A 20,390-nucleotide genomic window follows, 5' to 3' on the forward strand; every position below is an offset into this window, starting at 1 on the left:
AATCAATGTGACAGAGAATTTTAGGGTAAAGTGCTGCACAGTATAGGGGCACAGGGGATAAGTGAGTATCTATGGAGGTAACAGGAAGATTGTATAACAGAAAATAGCAGAGACTGCATGTGCGTTTATTTCTTTACGGGGACAAGGAAATGCGAAAGCAGGAACAAACAGGTAGTGTGTGCGATCGAGCGCGCTAGAACCAAGGAGGCTGGTTTTCAGAGAGGAGAGGTGTACGAATGAAAGATGTAGCTGCTGCTGTTATATGAGTGAGCGATAGCGCGCGCGCCTGTATGTATGTGTGTGTGTGTGTGTGTGTGTGTGTGTGTGTGTGTGTGTGTTTACCTGTTGCGCGTCCTTGTAGCCGCGTCGCACGACTGTTTGCAAAGCCTTTATCACGTGCTCCTGTGCCAAACTAGTACACACACACACACATACACACACACACACACACACACACACACACACACACTCACGCGCGCGTACCCACCTCCCCCACCTTCTCTCTCTCTCTCTCTCTCTCTCTCTCTCTCTCTCTCTCTCTCTGTGTGTGTGTGTGTGTGTGTGTGTGTATGTGTGTGGGCGCGCGAGCGATCGTTCCCTATTCTGAGATGCATCAGCGTTCACAGGCAGACAAGTCACGGAGACTTAATTCTTGATTTCGTCTCTCTTAAGTCTCAAAGAAAGAGGCAATACCGACCACGCGACTTATGTTGGGAGATAGGGTGAAGAAAGCAAACGTAGCATTATATCATTCGACGATTTACAGAAAGCTTTTAATGTATATTCTTTGAAATACTGAAGGCAGCACGGATCAACTGAACATCGTGTGCAGAATTTGGAGGCTGCAGTTATAAGAATCGAAGGGAATGAAAGGGAAGCAGGAGTTGAGAAGGTAGTGAAATACAGAGCAACATGGCGTCACTTATGTTAATCTGTACACTAAGTGCCGGCCGATGTGGCCCAGCGGTTCTAGGCGCTGCAGTCTGGAACCGCGAGACCGCTACGGTCGCAGGTTCGAATCCTGCCTCGGGCATGGATGTGTGTGATGTCCTTAGGTTAGTTAGGTTTAAGTAGTTCTAAGTTCTAGGGGACTAATGACCTCAGACGTTGAGTCCCATAGTGCTCAGAGCCATTTGAACCATTTTTGTACACTAAGTAAGCAGTAAAAGTAAACCACAGAAAAATTTGTTGCAAGAATTATAGTTCAGTGAGAAGAAATAAAAACTTTGGAGGTTGTACCGAATAAAACAATGTCACAAAGGGGAGGGGAGGGGGGGAGGGGGGATAAAACAAACGAGATGTACAACACTAAACAGAAAGAAAGGGAAAACCACAAGAATGAAGGAGAGGTAACAAACGCTAAAAGGAACAAAAGAAGACAAGAAGACAACAGAGAGACTCAAGAAACAGTTAGAAGAGAGTAAAACAAGAAAGCAGATTACAGTGGCTGGCCGACCACGCTAGGGTAGAGGACACAGAGGGACAAACGACATGCGCGAAATCTTAGATCGAATGATAAAACCCAGCCTTACGAATAAAACGTAAAACTAAAGCAGCTGTTGAGGCATTGTCGCCCAACACCGAAGGCAGGGTGCTGGGAAAGTTTAAAGTCCGCCGCAGAGTGGCTAAAAGTGGGCAGTCCAGCAAGAGATGGACGACCGTCATTTGTGAGCCACAGCGACATCGAGGTGGGTCCTCGCGACGGAGGAGGTAACCATGCGTTGGCCGCGTATGGCCAATACGGAACCGGCACAGGTCAACTGATCTCCTGCGGAAGGCCCGCATGGAGGACTTCTACACAATCATAGTCTCCTTAATGACACGCAGTTTGTTGTGGATACTGTTATGCGATTCCGTCTCCCAAATCTGAAAAACATGCGGCGTAAGAGAGAACGCAGGTCACTTTCAGAGAAGCCGATCTCCATAAGCGGTTTCCGCGTAGCATGTTAGACCAGCCTGTCGGCAATCGTTGCCTGGGCTTCCGACATAACTTGGAGTCCAGACAGACACTACTGAGCGACTGGACCGTTCGAGGGCGTAGATGGACTACTGAATGGTCGCTACCAAAGGATGACTAGGGTAGCACTGGTCGATAGCTTGTAGGCTACTCAAGGAGTCAGTACAGAGAAGAAACGACTCCCCAGGGCATGAACGGAGCACGAGATACAGCCACCAGCTCTGCCATCGGGCAAGAATGCTGTTCAATATGTCCTCCATGGACATCGCAAAGACGACGTGACCATCAGCCATCGAGAGTCGGTGTAAACCACTTTATGGCCTCGGTACATGTCAAGAAGTTAACTGCAGCCGCGGCCTGGGTGTCCACCTTGGAGGTGTACGTGAATGGACCTCAAGTATAGGTGGTAAATGCAAGGACTCCAGTTCGGATAGAAGGGATCGGATTCGAACTGCAGTTGTAAGTCCTGACCTGGACCGCTGATGCGGGGTATGAACCTCCGTGGGCGGGAAAAGGAGACGATAATTAGGATGCGCAGGAGAACTACAAACGTGTGCAACGTAACTGGCGAGCAGTTGTGCGCGCCTAACTTGCAATGGAGGGACCCCAGCCTCCACCAGGACGCTGGTCACCGTACTCGTCCTAAACTCTTCCGTCGCTATTCGGACGCCAAAGTGGTGCACTGGGTCGAGTAAACGCAACTCCGAGGGCGCCGCCGAACCATAAACCAGACTCCCATAGTCAAGGCGGGATTGAACAAGGGCTCTGTAGAGCTGCAGCAGCGTAGAGCTATCTGAACCCCAGTCGGTATTGCTCAGGCAGCGGAGGGCATTGAAGTACTGCCAGCATTTCCGCGTAAGCTGACGAAGGTGGCAAACCAAGTCAATCGGGCGTCGGAAACCAGTACTAAGAATCGATATGTCTCCACTACAGTGAATGGATCGTCATTAAAGTAAAGTTCTGGTTCTGGATGAACGGTTCGACGTCGACAGAAATGCATAACGCACGGCTTTGCGGCCGAAGACTGGACACCGTGGGCTGAAGCCCATGACTGCGCCTTGTAGATGGCTCCCTGTAGGCGCCGCTCAGCGACACCAGTACTGGTGGAGCAGTACGAAATGCAGGCGTCGTCTGCGTACAGAGAAGGTGCTACGGACGGCCCTACAGCTGCTGCTAGACCGTTAATGGCCACTAAAAATAGAGACACACTCAATACAGAGCCCTGCGGGACCCCATTCCCCTGTATATGTGGGGAACTATGGGAGGCACCACTTTGGACACGGAAAGGTTTAGGGAGTTGAGCAATCAGTGTAGCCAGGGGTACTGCACCATCTGCATACACTGCAGACAGGTATTTCCTGCGTCTTCTGTATCCTGACAGCAACAGCTTCAAGAGAGGTTTGAAAAGGCACAGGAACACTACATACCGAGTTCAGGGCATAGGCGCAAACTCCACCTGACACTCTATTACATTCGCTTTGGTTCTTGTAATACCACCTGTAGCCGCGAAGGGCAGGTGTCCCCATTTCCAGGAACCAGGGCAACGCAGGAAGCAGGTGTAAAGCTTAAAAAGTGCCGTAGCTCAGCCAGGTCGTGGAAAAAAACCGCCGCAATTCCACTGGAGGATAATGTGATCGTGAGGTTGGGAAGGCATGGAACATTCAGTGAGGCAGTTTATGCCTCAGGGTCACCTGCTGCTACCTACTTGTTTCCTGAGCAGTCTATATCCATTGTGCATGAGGGTCTGGCGAGATCTATGACCTCAGTGGATGCCAGAATCTCCACCCCATCCTCAGCAGCAGAGCTTGTAGGTAGGGGTGGTGTGGGTGCCACAGCAATTCCTTTTGTCTTGGGGGTCTTCTTTTTGGGTTTCTCTCGCTGCCCCTTGGGTTTCTCTGGCTGGGAAGACTTCACTGATTCAGTCTCAGGGACTGAGGATGATCGAGAAGACCTACAACCAGCTGCTTTTGGGCACTTCAGCTATTGGCAGGTGTCATCTTCCCATCAGCAGAAACCTGGGAAGTGAGTGTCCCAAGGAACCCCTTCCAAGTGGGAGGTGCTGAAGAAGACTTACGCTTCTCCAGCTGAGAAGTGGGGACTGGTGTCCCTGATGGTTGGGAGAGGGGTGGGGGGCAGTGCTCCCGACGTAGGTGATACATCGGTAACAGAGATGAATTTGCACCCCACCATCAAGATGGCAGGTGTAGTCTTCCATCTCTGAGAGCTGACTGGAATTCGTGGAACTGATGGGGCTAAAACTGTTCTCGTAGCGGCGGCCAAAGAGGAGGTCATAGCCACAGGGTGGTGGCGCTCAAATTTCCTCTTCGCCTCAGTGTAGGTCAGTCGCCCAGGGTCTTATATTCCATGATTTTCCTTCCTAGCTGTAAAATCCTGCAGTCTGCCAAGCAAGGGGAATGATGCTCTCCGCAGTTGACACAGATGGGAGACGGGGCACATGGAGTATTGGGATGTGAAGGACGTCCACAATCTCGATATGTGACGCTGGAAGTACAGCGGGACAACATATGGTCCAACTTCCACTTAAAGCACCGCATCGGTGGAGGGATACGTGACTTGACATCACAGTGGAACACCATCACCTTGAGCTTCACGAGCAAGACCAAGATGAAGGCTCACGTGGCAACCTGATTATCCCCCGGACACCTATGTACACGCAGGACGAAATGAACATCTCGGCGCTCTAAGTTGGCGCGCAGCTCGTCGTCAGACTGCAAAAGAAGGTCCCTGTGGAATATAATACCCTGGACCGTATTTAAGTTCTTATGTGGCGTGATGGATACGGAAAGATCCCCCAGTGTGTCACAAGCGAGTAATGCCCGTGACTGGGCAGAGGATGGCGTTTTTATCAAGACTGACCCTGACTGCATTTTGGACAAGCCCTCCATCTCCCCAAACTTGTCCTGTAAATGCTCAACAAAAAACTGAGGCTTCATTGAAACAAAGGACTCCCCATCAACTCTCGTACATACTGGAGTGAATAAGGTTCACTGCCATCCTTAACCTGGCGTTCCTCCCATAGTGTGACCAGGGAAGAATGATTTAGGGTCATACCTAAAATCAAATAAATTAGCGCTGATCGGGGGGCTTGCCTCCCGTTGTTCTTTCCACGCATGGCTCGTGAATGGAACGGAAAGGGGGAAATGATAGTACTGCTACAAATGCCCTCCACAACACACGGGTAACGTGCCTTGTGGAATATAGCCATAGCTGTAGACTATCTGCTGGAGTGAAAACAACACTGACGGACGACTCATTTTAGAAAAATAAATCGTCGTTGATTCGTGGTGCCTTGGGTTTCGAGACGTTTTGCGACGCGGCGTGAGTGTCGTTTGTCGATTAGTAACTGGCAGAACACATTTATGTTAGTGGGATTGTAGAGAGGACAGTATTGGCAATAATTGTAGCATTTTTTTTCACAATTCTAATTGTCCGATGAAGACATTATTGTGCTTCTCATATCACAGTGTTTTCTCGTGATACGCAGATTACATTGATAATAATATTCAGTCATGGCCAACCTTCTTCCACTTGCCATACATTCTTTCTGTGTGTTCCGGACTACTGACAAACTGGTTATATATTAAAAAAATAAACTCTCGTGATCAAAGACAAGCGATGCTACAATTTGAAGCATCATGACAGTGTCGGGATGTAGATGATGTACAAACACTGTACTAGCTGTGTACAAATTGGGGAAGGACGATTATGATGGTTTGAGACCAAGAATGGAGTTCAGCAAGGAAGTGCACTATGCCCACTACTGTTCATCACTGTTATCGATGCTATAATGAAGAACGCCAAGAAGAAGTCAGGTTAACTGAATGCATTTGCCACTGCTGATGACATCATGATATGGGGTGAAACTGAAGAGGAAGTACAGATCAGACCCTATGAATGGAAATCTCAGTTCCAGAAATATAACCTCAACATCAGCAAGACCAAGACAGTGGTGATGGTAGTCAACAGAGATGGACAACCAGCAACTGTAAAACTAGGAGACCGCCAACTGGAGTATGTAGACAGTTTTCCTTACCTTGGAAGTGTAATCTCCAGTGATAATTTGGTCAGAAATTAAATCACCAACAGTGTGCACAAAGGATGTGAATTCTACCAACAAGTAAGATCACTTTTCAGAGTGAGATTTTCAATCTGCAGCGGAGTGTGTGCTGATTTGAAACTTTCTGGCAGATTAAAACTGTGTGCCGGACCCAGACTAGAAATCGGGAGCTTTGCCTTTCGCGGGCAAGTGCTCTACCAATTGAGCTACCCAAGCACCTTTCTTTCTTGAGTGCTAGTTCTACAAGGTTCGCAGGAGAGCTTCTGTATAGTTTGGAAGGTAGGAGACGAGGTACTGGCAGAAGTAAAGCTGTGAGGGCGGGACGTGAGTCGTGCTTGGGTAACTCAGTTGGTAGAGCACTTGCTCGCGAAAGGCAAAGGTCCCGAGTTCGAGTCTCTATCCAGCACAGTTTTAACTTGCCACTTTTGCGGGATCAGTTGATTGCAAAACCGTCGAAACCGATGATGTTCAATAGCTATTTCATACCAATATTGATCTATGGTATTGAAACATGTACCCTCACAAAAAGAGAATCATCAAGGCTGCAAGCATCAGTCATGAAATTCCTTAGATCCATCATCCAGACGACCAAGATGGACAAGTTAAGGAATGAGGTGGTGAGAAAAGAAGCCACAATAAAGACATCCCTATTACATCGAATTGACGCATCTACGATGGTTCGGGCATGTGATGAGAATGGAGCCAACTAGAAGAGCCAAAATAAATTTGTAAAGACGAGCGTATGGGAAAATACCTCAAGGAAGACCTCGAACCCGATGGATGGACTTATTGAAGGCTGATCTAGTGACCAGAGGATGGACAGTGGATGATGTACTCCGTGAACAGGTGTATTTGGACACGACAAAGTGGAAACGTAACGACAGTGTAATCTTATCGTAAAATTGTTTTTATAATGCCATTTAGCCTGAAGATGGGGTATTCCCTCGAAACATGTAGCAAAATAAATAAATAATACAACAGTTAACAAAGTTTGTGACTGGTAGCGTTAATTTATAATACATATACCTTTACATATTTCTTGAGACAGTCACGGTCGAAAAATAGTCAAAATGGATTCAAAAGTGGAAGTGGCTCATTACCAGTACCTGGAAAACTGGAACTGTTAAATGATGATTATGATGATGATAGTGTCGGAATTCATCAAGTTCGGAGTTATTGCGCACCAACCAATGGTGGACTCACCTGTGACCGTCGAACGCTGACCAGATCGGGCGACACGGCTTATGGGGAAGCGGCATGCAGACAGGTAAAGCTACACGCTATTCCTCGGCCGCTGTGCGGGTTGCCTACCTGCTAGTGGTCGCGGCGGTCATCACAGGCAGCAGCGGCGGCGAGGTCCAGCCACCAGCAGCATGGCACGGCACTCCCTCCTCTCCTGTGGACAGAGACCACAGCGCGTCCTGTAGGCTACACTCTGCTCTTAGTGTGACGTACGCACGCATGAAACTGAAAGGCCGACCGTCACGGGAAGGGCTGTCCCATTTCAACATGCACCGTGTACGACGCCCGAAAGCCGCAGCGTACGGCGCAAGTCGGAACACGTAGTGAGTAAACCGACTTCGAACGTGCGATGATAATCGAGGGTCACACCATATCGGAGATTACTCAAGAATAGGGTTTCCGACGTCAACAGTGTCTCGATTGGATTTTAAATACTGCAAGACAACGTTTCTAAAGGCGAAAACTGCCGCACAGGAAGACCAACACAAGTGAATTGCCCTGGTAGACGTCGCGACAAGTGACGATCGACGGCGTACTGCCAGTCAGATCGTCGCCGATTTGTACGTCAGACACAGGGACCCATTGCTCGCAATGCTCTACGAAGACAGATGCAACGCATAGGGTTAACTAGCCGACGACCAACATCACATCCAGTGCTTTCCCATGACTTGCACCGTACTACGTGAAATGATTAAAACAAATTTGTGCAGCTACATATAGAGCACATAAAATGCATCATGGCAAAATCAGTAAACAAAATTCTTTTGGATTACTACGGAGAATAAAGAATAGTACAAAATACACTAATTTCTCCTGAAGTAATATTGCGAAATTTCATTCTTCTTATGTATGGTTCCCAAAAGACAAAAGATTAAGCAATACTAAATAAGTCGCTATTACCCGTCAGTCAAAAAAAAAAGGTTCAAATGGCTCTGAGCACTATGGGACTTAACATCTGAGGTCATCAGTCCCCTAGAACTTAGAACTACTTAAACCTAACTAATCTAATGACATCACACACATCCATGCCCGAGGCAAGATTCGAACCTGCGACCGTAGCAGTCGCGCGGTTCCGGACTGAAGCGCCTAGAACCGGTCGACCACAGCGGCCGGCCGTCAGTCACTGTGTGGCACGCTCCAGAACCTTTTCGTACGAACATACTCCTCATTACACTCTCATGATCCAAAACATTATGACCACTGTCCACCGCGAGGCTGAATGCTGCCTGGTGGCGGTGTAGGCACATGGGGTTGTAAGGGAAGCAAATTGAGCGGAGCACATACGAACGGTGAACCATTCTAGCGACCATATGAGGCGCAGTGTGGACACCCACTCACATTGTCAGAGGTGGGGTCGTTACGGTCCAGCGTCTCGAAACGTGTACCTCGAACGCGGTGAAGACGGTAGGCTGTTTGCACGTTACAGTCGTGACCATCTGTCGAAAGACGGTGAAATCGTGAACAGGTGGCAGGACGTTGAATGTCCAAGTCTCATCACACTGCGTGACCGCTCTGCAGAGCAGAATACGCAGCCATATGTGGCCGACCTGGCGTTAAGAGTACAGTGCTGAAGCAACAAGTGTTTCGGACTACATCGTTCACTGCACTTTGTTCAACATGGGGGTCCGCAGCAGATAACTCTTAGGTGTTCGCACGTTGAGCCTACGATTCCAGGAACTACGGTATCATCGAGACATGAATCACGTATCCTGCTACACCAACTCGACGGTCCTACTCGGGGAAGCCGTCATTCAGGCGTACGACTGCACGAAATGTGCCGTTATGGGCAGTATATTGCTGTGAGGTACATTAACCTAGGCTTTGTAAGATCTATCTTGCTAATACAACGCACCATGGACTACACGAAAATTGGTACTGCGGACCACCTTCATGCTTGTTATCTTCCCCACCGCGATGGCATCTTCCAGCTAGATAACTGCCCACATCACAAGGCCAGAATCGTGCGATAGCCGTTTGAGAAGCATGGTGGCGAACTCTCTCTGGCCATCACGTTCGTCTGACCTGACTCTCAAGGAGCTCTCTGCGGCGGTAAGGGAAGCCGGCTAAGCACCCAGCGGCCCGTAATTTACGGGAAATGCGCGACTTGTCCCTGGACGTCTGCTGCCGGTTACCTGAGGAACGAAGAGAGGTGAACCGACACGCCATTAAGCAGGTGATAGTAACGTTTTCGCTCATAAGTGCATGTCGAACCTGAAATCCCTTAAACACCTCGTGGAGACAGTCTAAGTTGTTGCTTTTTCTGATCTGAAGCCAGTTGTGATAGTAGTCGGAATCTGGTACTTTGAGATGCTTAGTCTCCTGCATTAACCTACTCAGGCTGTCGAAATACCGTTCACAGTGAGAGATCAAGTTCTGGTGCCGAAGTTGGGTAGCGTCTGACGTCTGTCATGTAGAGATGACTGAGGAAGCTTCCGTCGTAGAAGCACAATTATTCTGACCGATGACGTTAGAAAAAGTCTGCGCATTTGCAGTCCGTATACCGCGACCTTCTAGATGGGAAATGGTTGCTTGTTATAGTACTGGCAGCCAATGTGTGTTATCGTTCTCAAATGGTTCAAATGGCTCTAAGCACTACGGGGCTTAACATCTGAGGTCAGCAGTCCCCTAGGCTTGGAACTACTTAAACCTAACTAACCTAAGGACATCACACACATCCATGCCCGAGACAGGAATCGAACCTGGGGCCGTAGCAGTCACGTGGTTTCGCTTAGAACCGCTCGGCCACAGCGGCCGGAGTTCTCGCTCTCTTCCAGGTCTACTGTCGGCGCATTAAACGGCCTTGCTTCAATGATGATGATGATGATGATGATGATGATGATGATTGGTTTGTGGGGCGCTCAACTGCGCGGTCATCAGCGCCCATAAAAAATCCCAATTTTCACACAGTCCAATTTTTACACAATCCAATCCATTCACTTTCACGCATGACGATGACGATGAAATGATGAGGACAACACAAACACCCAGTCCCCGAGCAGAGAAAAATCCCCAACCGGGCCGGCAATCGAACCCGGGACCCCGTGATCTGGAAGTTGTAACGCTAGCTACTAGACCACGAGTTGCGGACCCTTACTTCAACTTAAGTCATGATATCGAATGCACTGAAGTCGGGGGTAACTATGTCCTCTCGTTGATCGCTGTTTTTTTTTTTTTTTTGTGAAGTGGTCCACGTACTCGTTTTGTGAAGGTCTTGGTGCAGTGGTGAAGTGCACGGATTATCCGCACCGCTGCAGCTGAACCACATTCTGCCTGACGACCCTATAAGATGAACACTGTTGTTACCTCGTCCCACTCGGATGCTGGTACCTTGTAGCACACTCGCCGCGTGAGACGCCGTTAACCTCTCACCGAGTCCACCGCTGGGGCCGTCAGTTCGCTGCAGCGGAGTTGCGACGCTGTCTACCGACGAGCTGTATGGTGTGTCAGGTGGCAGTTGACGCTAAATAACGAAAAGTGTGAGATGATCCACATGAGTTCCAAAAGAAATCCGTTGGAATTCGATTACTCGATAAATAGTACAATTCTCAAGGCTGTCAATTCAACTAAGTACCTGGGTGTTAAAATTACGAACAACTTCAGTTGAAAGGACCACATAGAAAATATTGTCGGGAAGGCGAGCCAAAGGTTGCGTTTCATTGGCAGGACACTTAGAAGATGCAACAAGTCCACTAAAGAGACAGCTTACACAACACTCGTTCGTCCTCTGTTAGAATATTGCTGCGCGGTGTGGGATCCTTACCAGGTGGGATTGACGGAGGACATCGAGAGGGTGCAAAGAAGGGCAGCTCGTTTTGTATTATCACGTAATAGGGGAGAGAGTGTGGCAGATATGATACACGAGTTGGGATGGAAGTCATTACAGCATAGACGTTTTTCGTCGCGGCGAGACCTTTTTACGAAACTTCAGTCACCAACTTTCTCTTCCGAATGCGAAAATATTTTGTTGAGCCCAACCTACATAGGTAGGAATGATCATCAAAATAAAATAAGAGAAATCAGAGCTCGAACAGAAAGGTTTAGGTGTTCGTTTTTCCCGCTCGCTGTTCGGGAGTGGAACAGTAGAGAGATAGTATGATTGTGGTTCGATGAACCCTCTGCCAAGCACTTAACTGTGAATTGCAGAGTAGTCATGTAGATGTAGATGTAGATGTAGAGAGAAGCATCCGCAGCCAACAGGGGACACTATCATGACGGCTATTCGATCGATCGCGAAATGGAAACCACTGTAAAAATTGTCTTTACGGGTTCACTGTGCGCTCAGATCTGAAAAAAAAACGACGTGACACGATCGACGGGGACACTAAAGACACTGCCCAACACATCTGTGCTAAGCTTCGTAGCATCTTCGCTGTAGTTTCCATTTCGCGTCCGATCGGACCTTACATTCCCAACAGCCGTTCAACAAACAGGACGCTGTCACGTCACAGTAGGCCTTTGACACGAACGTGGGCAAATGGAGGAAGCAGAACATTCATCCGGTACGGGGAATACGGTGTGTTTACTAAATGACGAGGACCAACTACACTCCTGGAAATGGAAAAAAGAACACATTGACACCGGTGTGTCAGACCCACCATACTTGCTCCGGACACTGCGAGAGGGCTGTACAAGCAATGATCACACGCACGGCACAGCGGATACACCAGGAACCGCGGTGTTGGCCGTCGAATGGCGCTAGCTGCGCAGCATTTGTGCACCGCCGCCGTCAGTGTCAGCCAGTTTGCCGTGGCATACGGAGCTCCATCGCAGTCTTTAACACTGGTAGCATGCCGCGACAGCGTGGACGTGAACCGTATGTGCAGTTGACGGACTTTGAGCGAGGGCGTTAGTGGTCATGGGGGAGGCCGGGTGGACGTACCGCCGAACTGCTCAACACGTGGGGCGTGAGGTCTCCACAGTACATCGATGTTGTCGCGAGTGGTCGGCGGAAGGTGCACGTGCCCGTCGACCTGGGACCGGACCGCAGCGACGCACGGATGCACGCCAAGACCGTAGGATCCTACGCAGTGCCGTAGGGGACCGCACCGCCACTTCCCAGCAAATTAGGGACACTGTTGCTCCTGGGGTATCGGCGAGGACCATTCGCAACCGTCTCCATGAAGCTGGGTTACTGTCCCGCACACCGTTAGGCCGTCTTCCGCTCACGCCCCAACATCGTGCAGCCCGCCTCCAGTGGTGTCGCTACAGGCGTGAATGGAGGGACGAATGGAGACGTGTCGTCTTCAGCGATTAGAGTCGCTTCTGCCTTGGTGCCAATGATGGTCGTATGCGTGTTTGGCGCCGTGCAGGTGAGCGCCACAATCAGGACTGCATACGACCGAGGCACACAGGGCCAACACCCGGCATCATGGTGTGGGGAGCGATCTCCTACACTGGCCGTACACCTCTGGTGATCGTCGAGGGGACACTGAATAGTTCACGGTACATCCACACCGTCATCGAACCCATCGTTCTACCATTCCTATACCGGCAAGGGAACCTTCTGTTCCAACAGGACAATGCACGTCCGCATGTATCCCGTGCCACCCAACGTACTCTAGAAGGTGTAAGTCAACTACCCTGGCCAGCAAGATCTCCGGATCTGTCCCCCATTGAGCACGTTTGGGACTGGATGAAGCGTCGTCTCACGCGGTCTGCACGTCCAGCACGAACGCTGGTCCAACTGAGGCGCCAGGTGGAAATGGCATGGCAAGCCGTTCCACAGGACTACATCCAGCATCTCTACGATCGTCTCCATGGGAGAATAGCAGCCTGCATTGCTGCGAAAGGTGGATATACGCTGTACTAGTGCCGACATTGTGCATGCTCTGTTGCCTGTGTCTATGTGCCTGTGGTTCTATCAGTGTGATCATGTGATGTATCTGACCCCAGGAATGTGTCAATAAAGTTTCCCCTTCCTGGGACAATGAATTCACGGTGTTCTTATTTCAATTTCCAGGAGTGTAGTAAAAATTCTTCTTTTCATTAATTGACACTGACCTGATCCATGTGCTTAATATTTCTTTTGATAAATCATGGACCCACCATAAAATCTAACCCCTTAGCTAATTAACAAATTTGTACAAACTTGGGCTTCTGTACGGGAAAGAGCCAGAACTGGGAGCGCGGTAGATCTTCGCTCTGCAAGCCTGGAGTAAGGAGTTCACCTTGCATTCCAGTTTAATTGCCAGTTGCTTCATTATTATTCAAAAATTCTAGCACTAATGGATTCCTGTACACTTTTTACATGTGGAGGTGGAGTTGACGCATGTGAGAGAATATCAAAGTCTATAGTAGTGCACACGGTTGCAGTAGCCATACCATCCGTACAGCGACGACAAGCAAGAGGAGTCACTGCCACAGGTAGCTTTAGTTCAAACCGTACAAACTAGATCGTATATAACGGTCGAGAGAATCAGGGATCGTGGATCAACTAGCAGTATATTGTAAATATTGTTCCCGGGCGAGACGGCTAATGTGAAATTTCCACAATATGTTGTCGGCACAACTGACCGACGTCTTCAGGTGCGGCTAACACACTGCTCTAGCTGTTTTTATGTTGTGTCCACAGAGTGATCACCTTTCGTGATTTTTTCTTCTGGGATGGCAATATATGAGACATAGTTTCGCTTTATTGTGTATTCGCTTGCAAAAGGAGTTCAGATCTCTTTGGGTCCCTGAGACTTTTGAGGGTGATGGTTAGATACGAAGGGCGATCAAAACGTTTTGCACACTAGTCTCCAATTTTAATTTATTTTTTGCAGGAGGAGAATTAAATTTTTTGTGGATATACTTGGAAAAATTAGCTATAAGTTGGTGTATAAAAGTATTTTCTTTTATTTACAGGTGAGCCATAATGGATCATGAAGCAGATGTCAGGTTGCGACAACGGTCGGTGATGGTCCAGCCATGAATCTGCCATATATATTCACAGGGAGTTGCTCCCTGTTTATGGGGAGTAAACAGTGGATCGCAGCTGTATCCAGAGGTGGTTGCAGAGGTTTAAAGATGTTGATTCCTCTCTACTGGACAATCCACGAAGCGGTAAACCATCGACAGCAGTGAGTGATGTGAAGAAGGAGACCATTGATCAAATCATCCAAAATGACAGATCTGTCATCTTTGATGGTCCTCTGGGGGTGCAGTAATGGCTGGTATTTGTGCCAATGTCGTGGTAGAGCCTAGCCTACATTCGCAAGTTGCCGGACATTTCCCCGATAATCGTCTAATTTGTGAAAGAGACGAGTTGCCTGGTCTTTTATCTTCTCAGCGACGTATTGTTCTCCAGTCAGCTCGGGTATTTCTCTCGTCCTGGACCACCTTGGGGCGCCTAGGCTCCGCATCAAGCACCTATTTTGTAGTGGTTGCTAACTGCGTATATTAGAGTCAGCTTAGTCTGATACCGAAGCCCCTATTTACGACAGTCTGAGAAGAAACTGGACGGCGTGAACGCGCCAGACTTCCGTGACCGATAGCGCAGATATGCAGAACGGTAGCGAGAGAGACAGCTAAGCCCCATGTCGTACGATGAAATCACACTGTGCGCTGCCGTCGGCCACCCCTCCACCCTCTGTCGGGAGCCTCTCCGCCGGTATTTGACGTCTGTTCAAAAAATTTGCAACCTTATCCACAAAATTTTTCTACGCTCGCCTCTTACTTATTGTGCACGGTCTCCTTCTAAGTACTCTCCTCCACAACTGAAACACCGCTCCCGACCGCGTTTCCACTTCCGGAAGCAGTCTTGGTACGCCTCTTGCTGGATTGCGCGAAGCGCCGTCTGCGAATTTGAATTTTTTCTTATCTATCGTTGCAAATCTCTGTCCTTTCAAGGTGGTTTTCAACCTTCGAAATAAAAAAAGAGGCCGCAGGGGCCAGGTCTAGTGAGTATGGAGGGTGAGACTGCACATTGATTTCGTTTTTTGTGCAATAGTCACAGACAAACAGGGATGAATGTGCGGGTGCGTTATCATGATGCAAAAGCCTTGAATTGTCTCGCCACCATTTCATGCCATCATCTTTTCAGATTTTCTCGCAGCCGTCACAACACGTCCCGATAGTACCATCGATTAACAATTTGTTGCTGTGACACGAACTCATGATGAACTAGTACTTCACAGTCAAATATCAGCATGGCATTGACATTTGACGTGACCTGAAGAGCTTCTTTTTTCTTTTGGAAAACCTTTCCCCACCCATTGTGAAGAGTGAACCTTGATCTCAACATAATAACTGTAGACTTCGTCTCATCTCCATTTATGATTCTCTTAAGAAACTTCTCGATTCCATTGGCGCGTTCCAAAAGCTCTTCACAAATTCCGAGGTGAAGCTCTTTCTGGTCTTGACTCATGAGCCGTCGGACGAACTCGGCAACAGGATGCATTCCAAGACGCTGTGTCAGGATTTTACGACATGATCCGACTGAAATGTTACATTTTTCTGGAATCTCCCCGACAGTCAGTCTTCGATTGGCAACAACAATTTAAAAAAAAATGGCTCTGAGCAGTATGGGACTTAACATCTGTGGTCATCAGTCCCCTAGAACTTAGAACTACTTAAACCTAACCAACCTAAGGACATCACACGCATCCATGCCCGAGGCAGGATTCGAACCTGCGACCGCAGCAGTTGCGCGTTTCCGGACTGAGAACCACAAGTTCCTGACATGAGCGTAGTCGGTAGAAGTCGAAGAGCGTCCTGAATGAGGGTCATATTTAACTTCCGTCCGGCCATTTTTAAACTGTGTGAACCATTCGTCGGCTTAACCACTCATCGTCGTAGGCTTTCTGCATCGTTTGATGTTTGTCTGTAAAGGGTCTCTTCAGTTTCAAGCAAAATTCAATGCAAGCGCGTTGCTTCTCTAACTCTAAGAGACTAAACTCCGCCCGAACAGGCCACGAAGGCCAAACAGTACCGACCGCGGTGTCATCCTCAGTCCGCAGATGCCACTGGATGCGGATATGGAGGGGCATGTGGTCAGCACACCGCTCTCCCGGCCGTATGTCGGTTTGCGAGACCGGAGCCGCTACTTCTCAGTCAAGTAGCTCCTCAGTTTGCCTCACAAGGGCTGTGCGCACCCAGCTTACCAACAGCGCTCGGCAGACAGGATGGTTACCCATCTAAGTGCTAGCCTAGCCCGACAGCGCTTAACTTCGGTGATCTGACGGGAACCGGTGTTACCACTGCGGCAAGGCCGTTGACCTCCTCTAACTCTGCCATCTCGAAATTAACAAACCGTGCGACACAACGTTCTACTCAATACTGCACTGAACAAAATAACTAACAGACATACAACAATGAAACTTCCGGCAGATACAAATCAAACATAGGAGTGTGCATGAATGGCAACCGCATTTCGCTCCAACATAATATTGCGGAGAAATTACGAATGTTTCGGAGATTTTTGAACAGCCTCACTAAGCGTCCTCGCTGGCGTGTGATGTCGTTGTCAGCCGAATATCTATGTCACCACCGCAGCATCATCCCTTATACGACCAGCAGTTCTTCTCTCTGGCCGCAGTGACTTTAATATTGCCAGAGCTGCTTCCCAAGCCATGCCGAGTTGGTATCCTGTGTCCTTGTTCAGCAAATAAGTAGCGCAGCGAGTTTCCACTGCTTCTTTAATAACGCTGTTCCATTAACAGCGCTGTTCCAGCACGAAGACGCCGACGAGAGAATTTTGTTGTTTTCGTATTCTATACTGTACTCTATACTGAGGCAAAGCTGGCCACTGCACATTTCTATGCCTGGTACAGACGTATGTGTCGTCGATGTTCAACGCATTTGTTCTCAACGGAGCGACAAGTTTGTCTAATGTATGACATCCCACAGCTATAGAGAATCTTGTGGATATCAGGTTTTCTTAAAACAAATTCGCCTTTCACGGAGCATAAAAGAACCCTGAGTTGTGTTGGCGGAAGAAAGACACATTTAACTTTACGTTTCTCCAATATCATCCTATTTTCGAAGAAATACCACCGAAGTATGGCAGGACGATCATTCCTCCTTGTTCTCTACTCTCTTCCAGCTCCTCACTTACGCACCGGGCGTAAAGCACAGCGAATCTCCCGCTCAGAACATCCATTCTCTAAACATACGGTATGGATGTGGCGTAGTTCATCAGATAAGCTTTCTGAATCCGATATGGCTCGTCATCTGTGGGCCAACGTCGTAAGCACGCCACTTCGTTATGCACGATGTTGACACCTGGTGGCCTGTAGGTGTAATTCCGTGAGTGTATGTTTACGGTACACAGCGTGACCCACGTGTCATTTTCTTTTCTCTGCACCAAAACACCAAGGAACGGTAGTTCGCCGTTTATCTCCATATCCATCGTAAACTTGGTGTGAGAATGAAGAGAATTTAGACGTTTTAAAACTGAATCCAGTGGTGCGGCGCCGTGGGGGCCAGATTATAAGTGTGTCATTCACATATCGCCAAAAACACGTAGATCTCAACTCCGTTGGCAGGAGTGTTCTCTCCTCGAAAGCTTCCGTAGAAAGATTGTCTAACAAGCCACATATACACTCCTGGAAATGGAAAAAAGAACACATTGACACCGGTGTGTCAGACCCACCATACTTGCTCCGGACACTGCCAGAGGGCTGTACAAGCAATGATCACACGCACGGCTCAGCGGACACACCAGGAATCGCGGTGTTGGCCGTCGAATGGCGCTAGCTGCACAGCATTTGTGCACCGCCGCCGTCAGTGTCAGCCAGTTTGCCGTGGCATACGGAGCTCCATCGCAGTCTTTAACACTGGTAGCATGCCGCGACAGCGAGGACGTGAACCGTGTGTGCAGTTGACGGACTTTGAGCGAGGGCGTATAGTGGGCATGCGGGAGGCCGGGTGGACGTACCGCCGAATTGCTCAACACGTGGGGCGTGAGGTCTCCACAGTACATCGATGTTGTCGCCAGTGGTCGGCGGAAGGTGCACGTGCCCGTCGACCTGGGACCGGACCGCAGCGACGCACGGATGCACGCCAAGACCGTAGGATCCTACGCAGTGCCGTAGGGGAGCGCACCGCCACTTCCCAGCAAATTAGGGACACTGTTGCTCCTGGGGTATCGGCGAGAACCATTGGCAACCGTCTCGATGAAGCTGGGCTACGGTCCCGCACACCGTTAGGCCGTCTTCCGCTCACGCCCCAACATCCGTCTTCCGCTCACGCCCCAACATCGTGCAGCCCGCCTCCAGTGGTGTCGCAACACGCGTGAATGGAGGGACGAATGGAGACGTGTCGTCTTCAGCGATGAGAGTCGCTTCTGCCTTGGTGCCAATGATGGTCGTATGCGTGTTTGGCGCCGTGCAGGTGAGCGCCACAATCAGGACTGCATACGACCGAGGCACACAGGGCCAACACCCGGCATCATGGTGTGGGGAGAGATCTTCTACACTGGCCGTACACCTCTGGTGATCGTCGAGGGGACACTGAATAGTGCACGGTACATCCAAACCGTCATCGAACCCATCGTTCTACCATTCCTAGACCGGCAAGGGAACTTGCTGTTCCAACAGGACAATGCACGTCCGCATGTATCCTGTGCCACCCAACGTGCTCTAGAAGGTGTAAGTCAACTACCCTGGCCAGCAAGATCTCCGGATCTGTCCCCCATTGAGCATGTTTGGGACTGTATGAAGCGTCGTCTCACGCGGTCTGCACGTCCAGCACGAACGCTGGTCCAACTGAGGCGCCAGGTGGAAATGGCATGGCAAGCCGTTCCACAGGACTACATCCAGCATCTCTACGATCATCTCCATGGGAGAATAGCAGCCTGCATTGCTGCGAAAGGTGGATATACACTGTACTAGTGCCGACATTGTGCATGCTCTGTTGCTTGTGTCTATGTGCCTGTGGTTCTGTCAGTGTGATCATGTGATGTATCTGACCCCAGGAATGTGTCAATAAAGTTTCCCCTTCCTGGGACAATGAATTCACGGTGTTCTTATTTCAATTTCCAGGAGTGTATTTGTAGTATATTCACAGTCAATAGGAAGGCAAAACACCTATAATAGGTAAATATACAGCTCCCCATTTTTTAAGTCAATAGCCACGCCTACTTTTAGAGGCACTGGCGTTATCTAGTACTGAAGACGTCCTTCGCTGACTTGCAGTGAGCGGCAAGTAATTTAGGTCATTAGGAGAAACCATATCTGAAAAACACAACAAACCACGAAATAAATAACGAAAAGTGACTGGTGCTGATAACCTCGAGAGTATGCTAAGGCTGGCTTTGTTGTGACGCTCGCTTATCTCTGGCACTGTGACCCACATGTCACTTTGTTCGTGTAAAGATTTTTTTTCAACTCCCACTGAATATTACGTATATACAACACATTCATTTACCATGACGCAGTAAACATCCTTTTTAAAGTACTGGATGGAGCGTATGCCACTGGGGAAACCGAATATCTAACTTCTCAATATCATTCACGCCTGATTTATGTAGCGAAAACTGTCGGTGGAAAAACGTTGTGCGCCAGCGTTCCGCACTTTTACCACAAAAATGTTTCTCTAAAATTGAAGTTCACTCAAGAATGTACACTGAAGCGCCAAAGAAACTGGTATAGGCATGCGTATTAAAATACAGAAATATTTAATCAGGCACAATACGGCACTACGATCGGCAACTCCTATGTAAAATAATGAGTGTCTGGCGTAGTTGTTAGATCGGTTACTGCTGCCGACAATGGCAGGCTGTCAAGATTTGAACGTAGTGGCATAGACAGCGCACGAGCGATGGGACACAACTCCATCGCTCCAAGGTAACGATGAAGGTATATGAAGATAGTAACTGGTCTCGAAAGAAGAGATACCATTGATGACCGTGCATCTTCTCTAGAATAAATGATAATTAATTGAAACCCTCAGCTACCGACAGGTGTTGTTGATATACCTCGGTGGCTTAGATGGATAGAGAGTCTTCCATGTAAGCAGGAGATTCCGGGTTCCAGGCGCGGTCGGGGCACACGTTTTCAGCTGTCCCCATCGAGGTAAATCAAAACCTGTCGGCAGCTGAGAGTTTCAATTAATTATCACGAGTGGAACGTGTAAATCAGGAATCCGGTAAAACATCAAATCTCCGACATCGATGCGCCCGGGAAGAGATCC

At 48.8% G+C, this 20,390-nt stretch overlaps 1 protein-coding gene and 1 pseudogene across 4 annotated transcripts in view; both read right to left on the reverse strand.

Annotated features, from left to right (window-relative positions):
* Positions 1 to 20,390, reverse strand: part of LOC126335107 (protein tweety) — an 866,725-nt gene that overhangs the window by 480,369 nt on the left and 365,966 nt on the right. For all 4 annotated transcript variants that reach the window (XM_049998047.1, XM_049998050.1, XM_049998049.1 and 1 more), the window contains exon 2: positions 7,347 to 7,431. The gene's annotated coding sequence lies outside the window, so the exon portion shown is untranslated. The remainder of the gene's footprint in view (positions 1 to 7,346; positions 7,432 to 20,390) is intronic.
* On the reverse strand, positions 16,358 to 16,475 carry LOC126337207 (5S ribosomal RNA; annotated as a pseudogene).

This window comes from Schistocerca gregaria, chromosome 2, assembly GCF_023897955.1.
Source record: "Schistocerca gregaria isolate iqSchGreg1 chromosome 2, iqSchGreg1.2, whole genome shotgun sequence".
Classification (NCBI taxonomy): domain Eukaryota; kingdom Metazoa; phylum Arthropoda; class Insecta; order Orthoptera; family Acrididae; genus Schistocerca; species Schistocerca gregaria.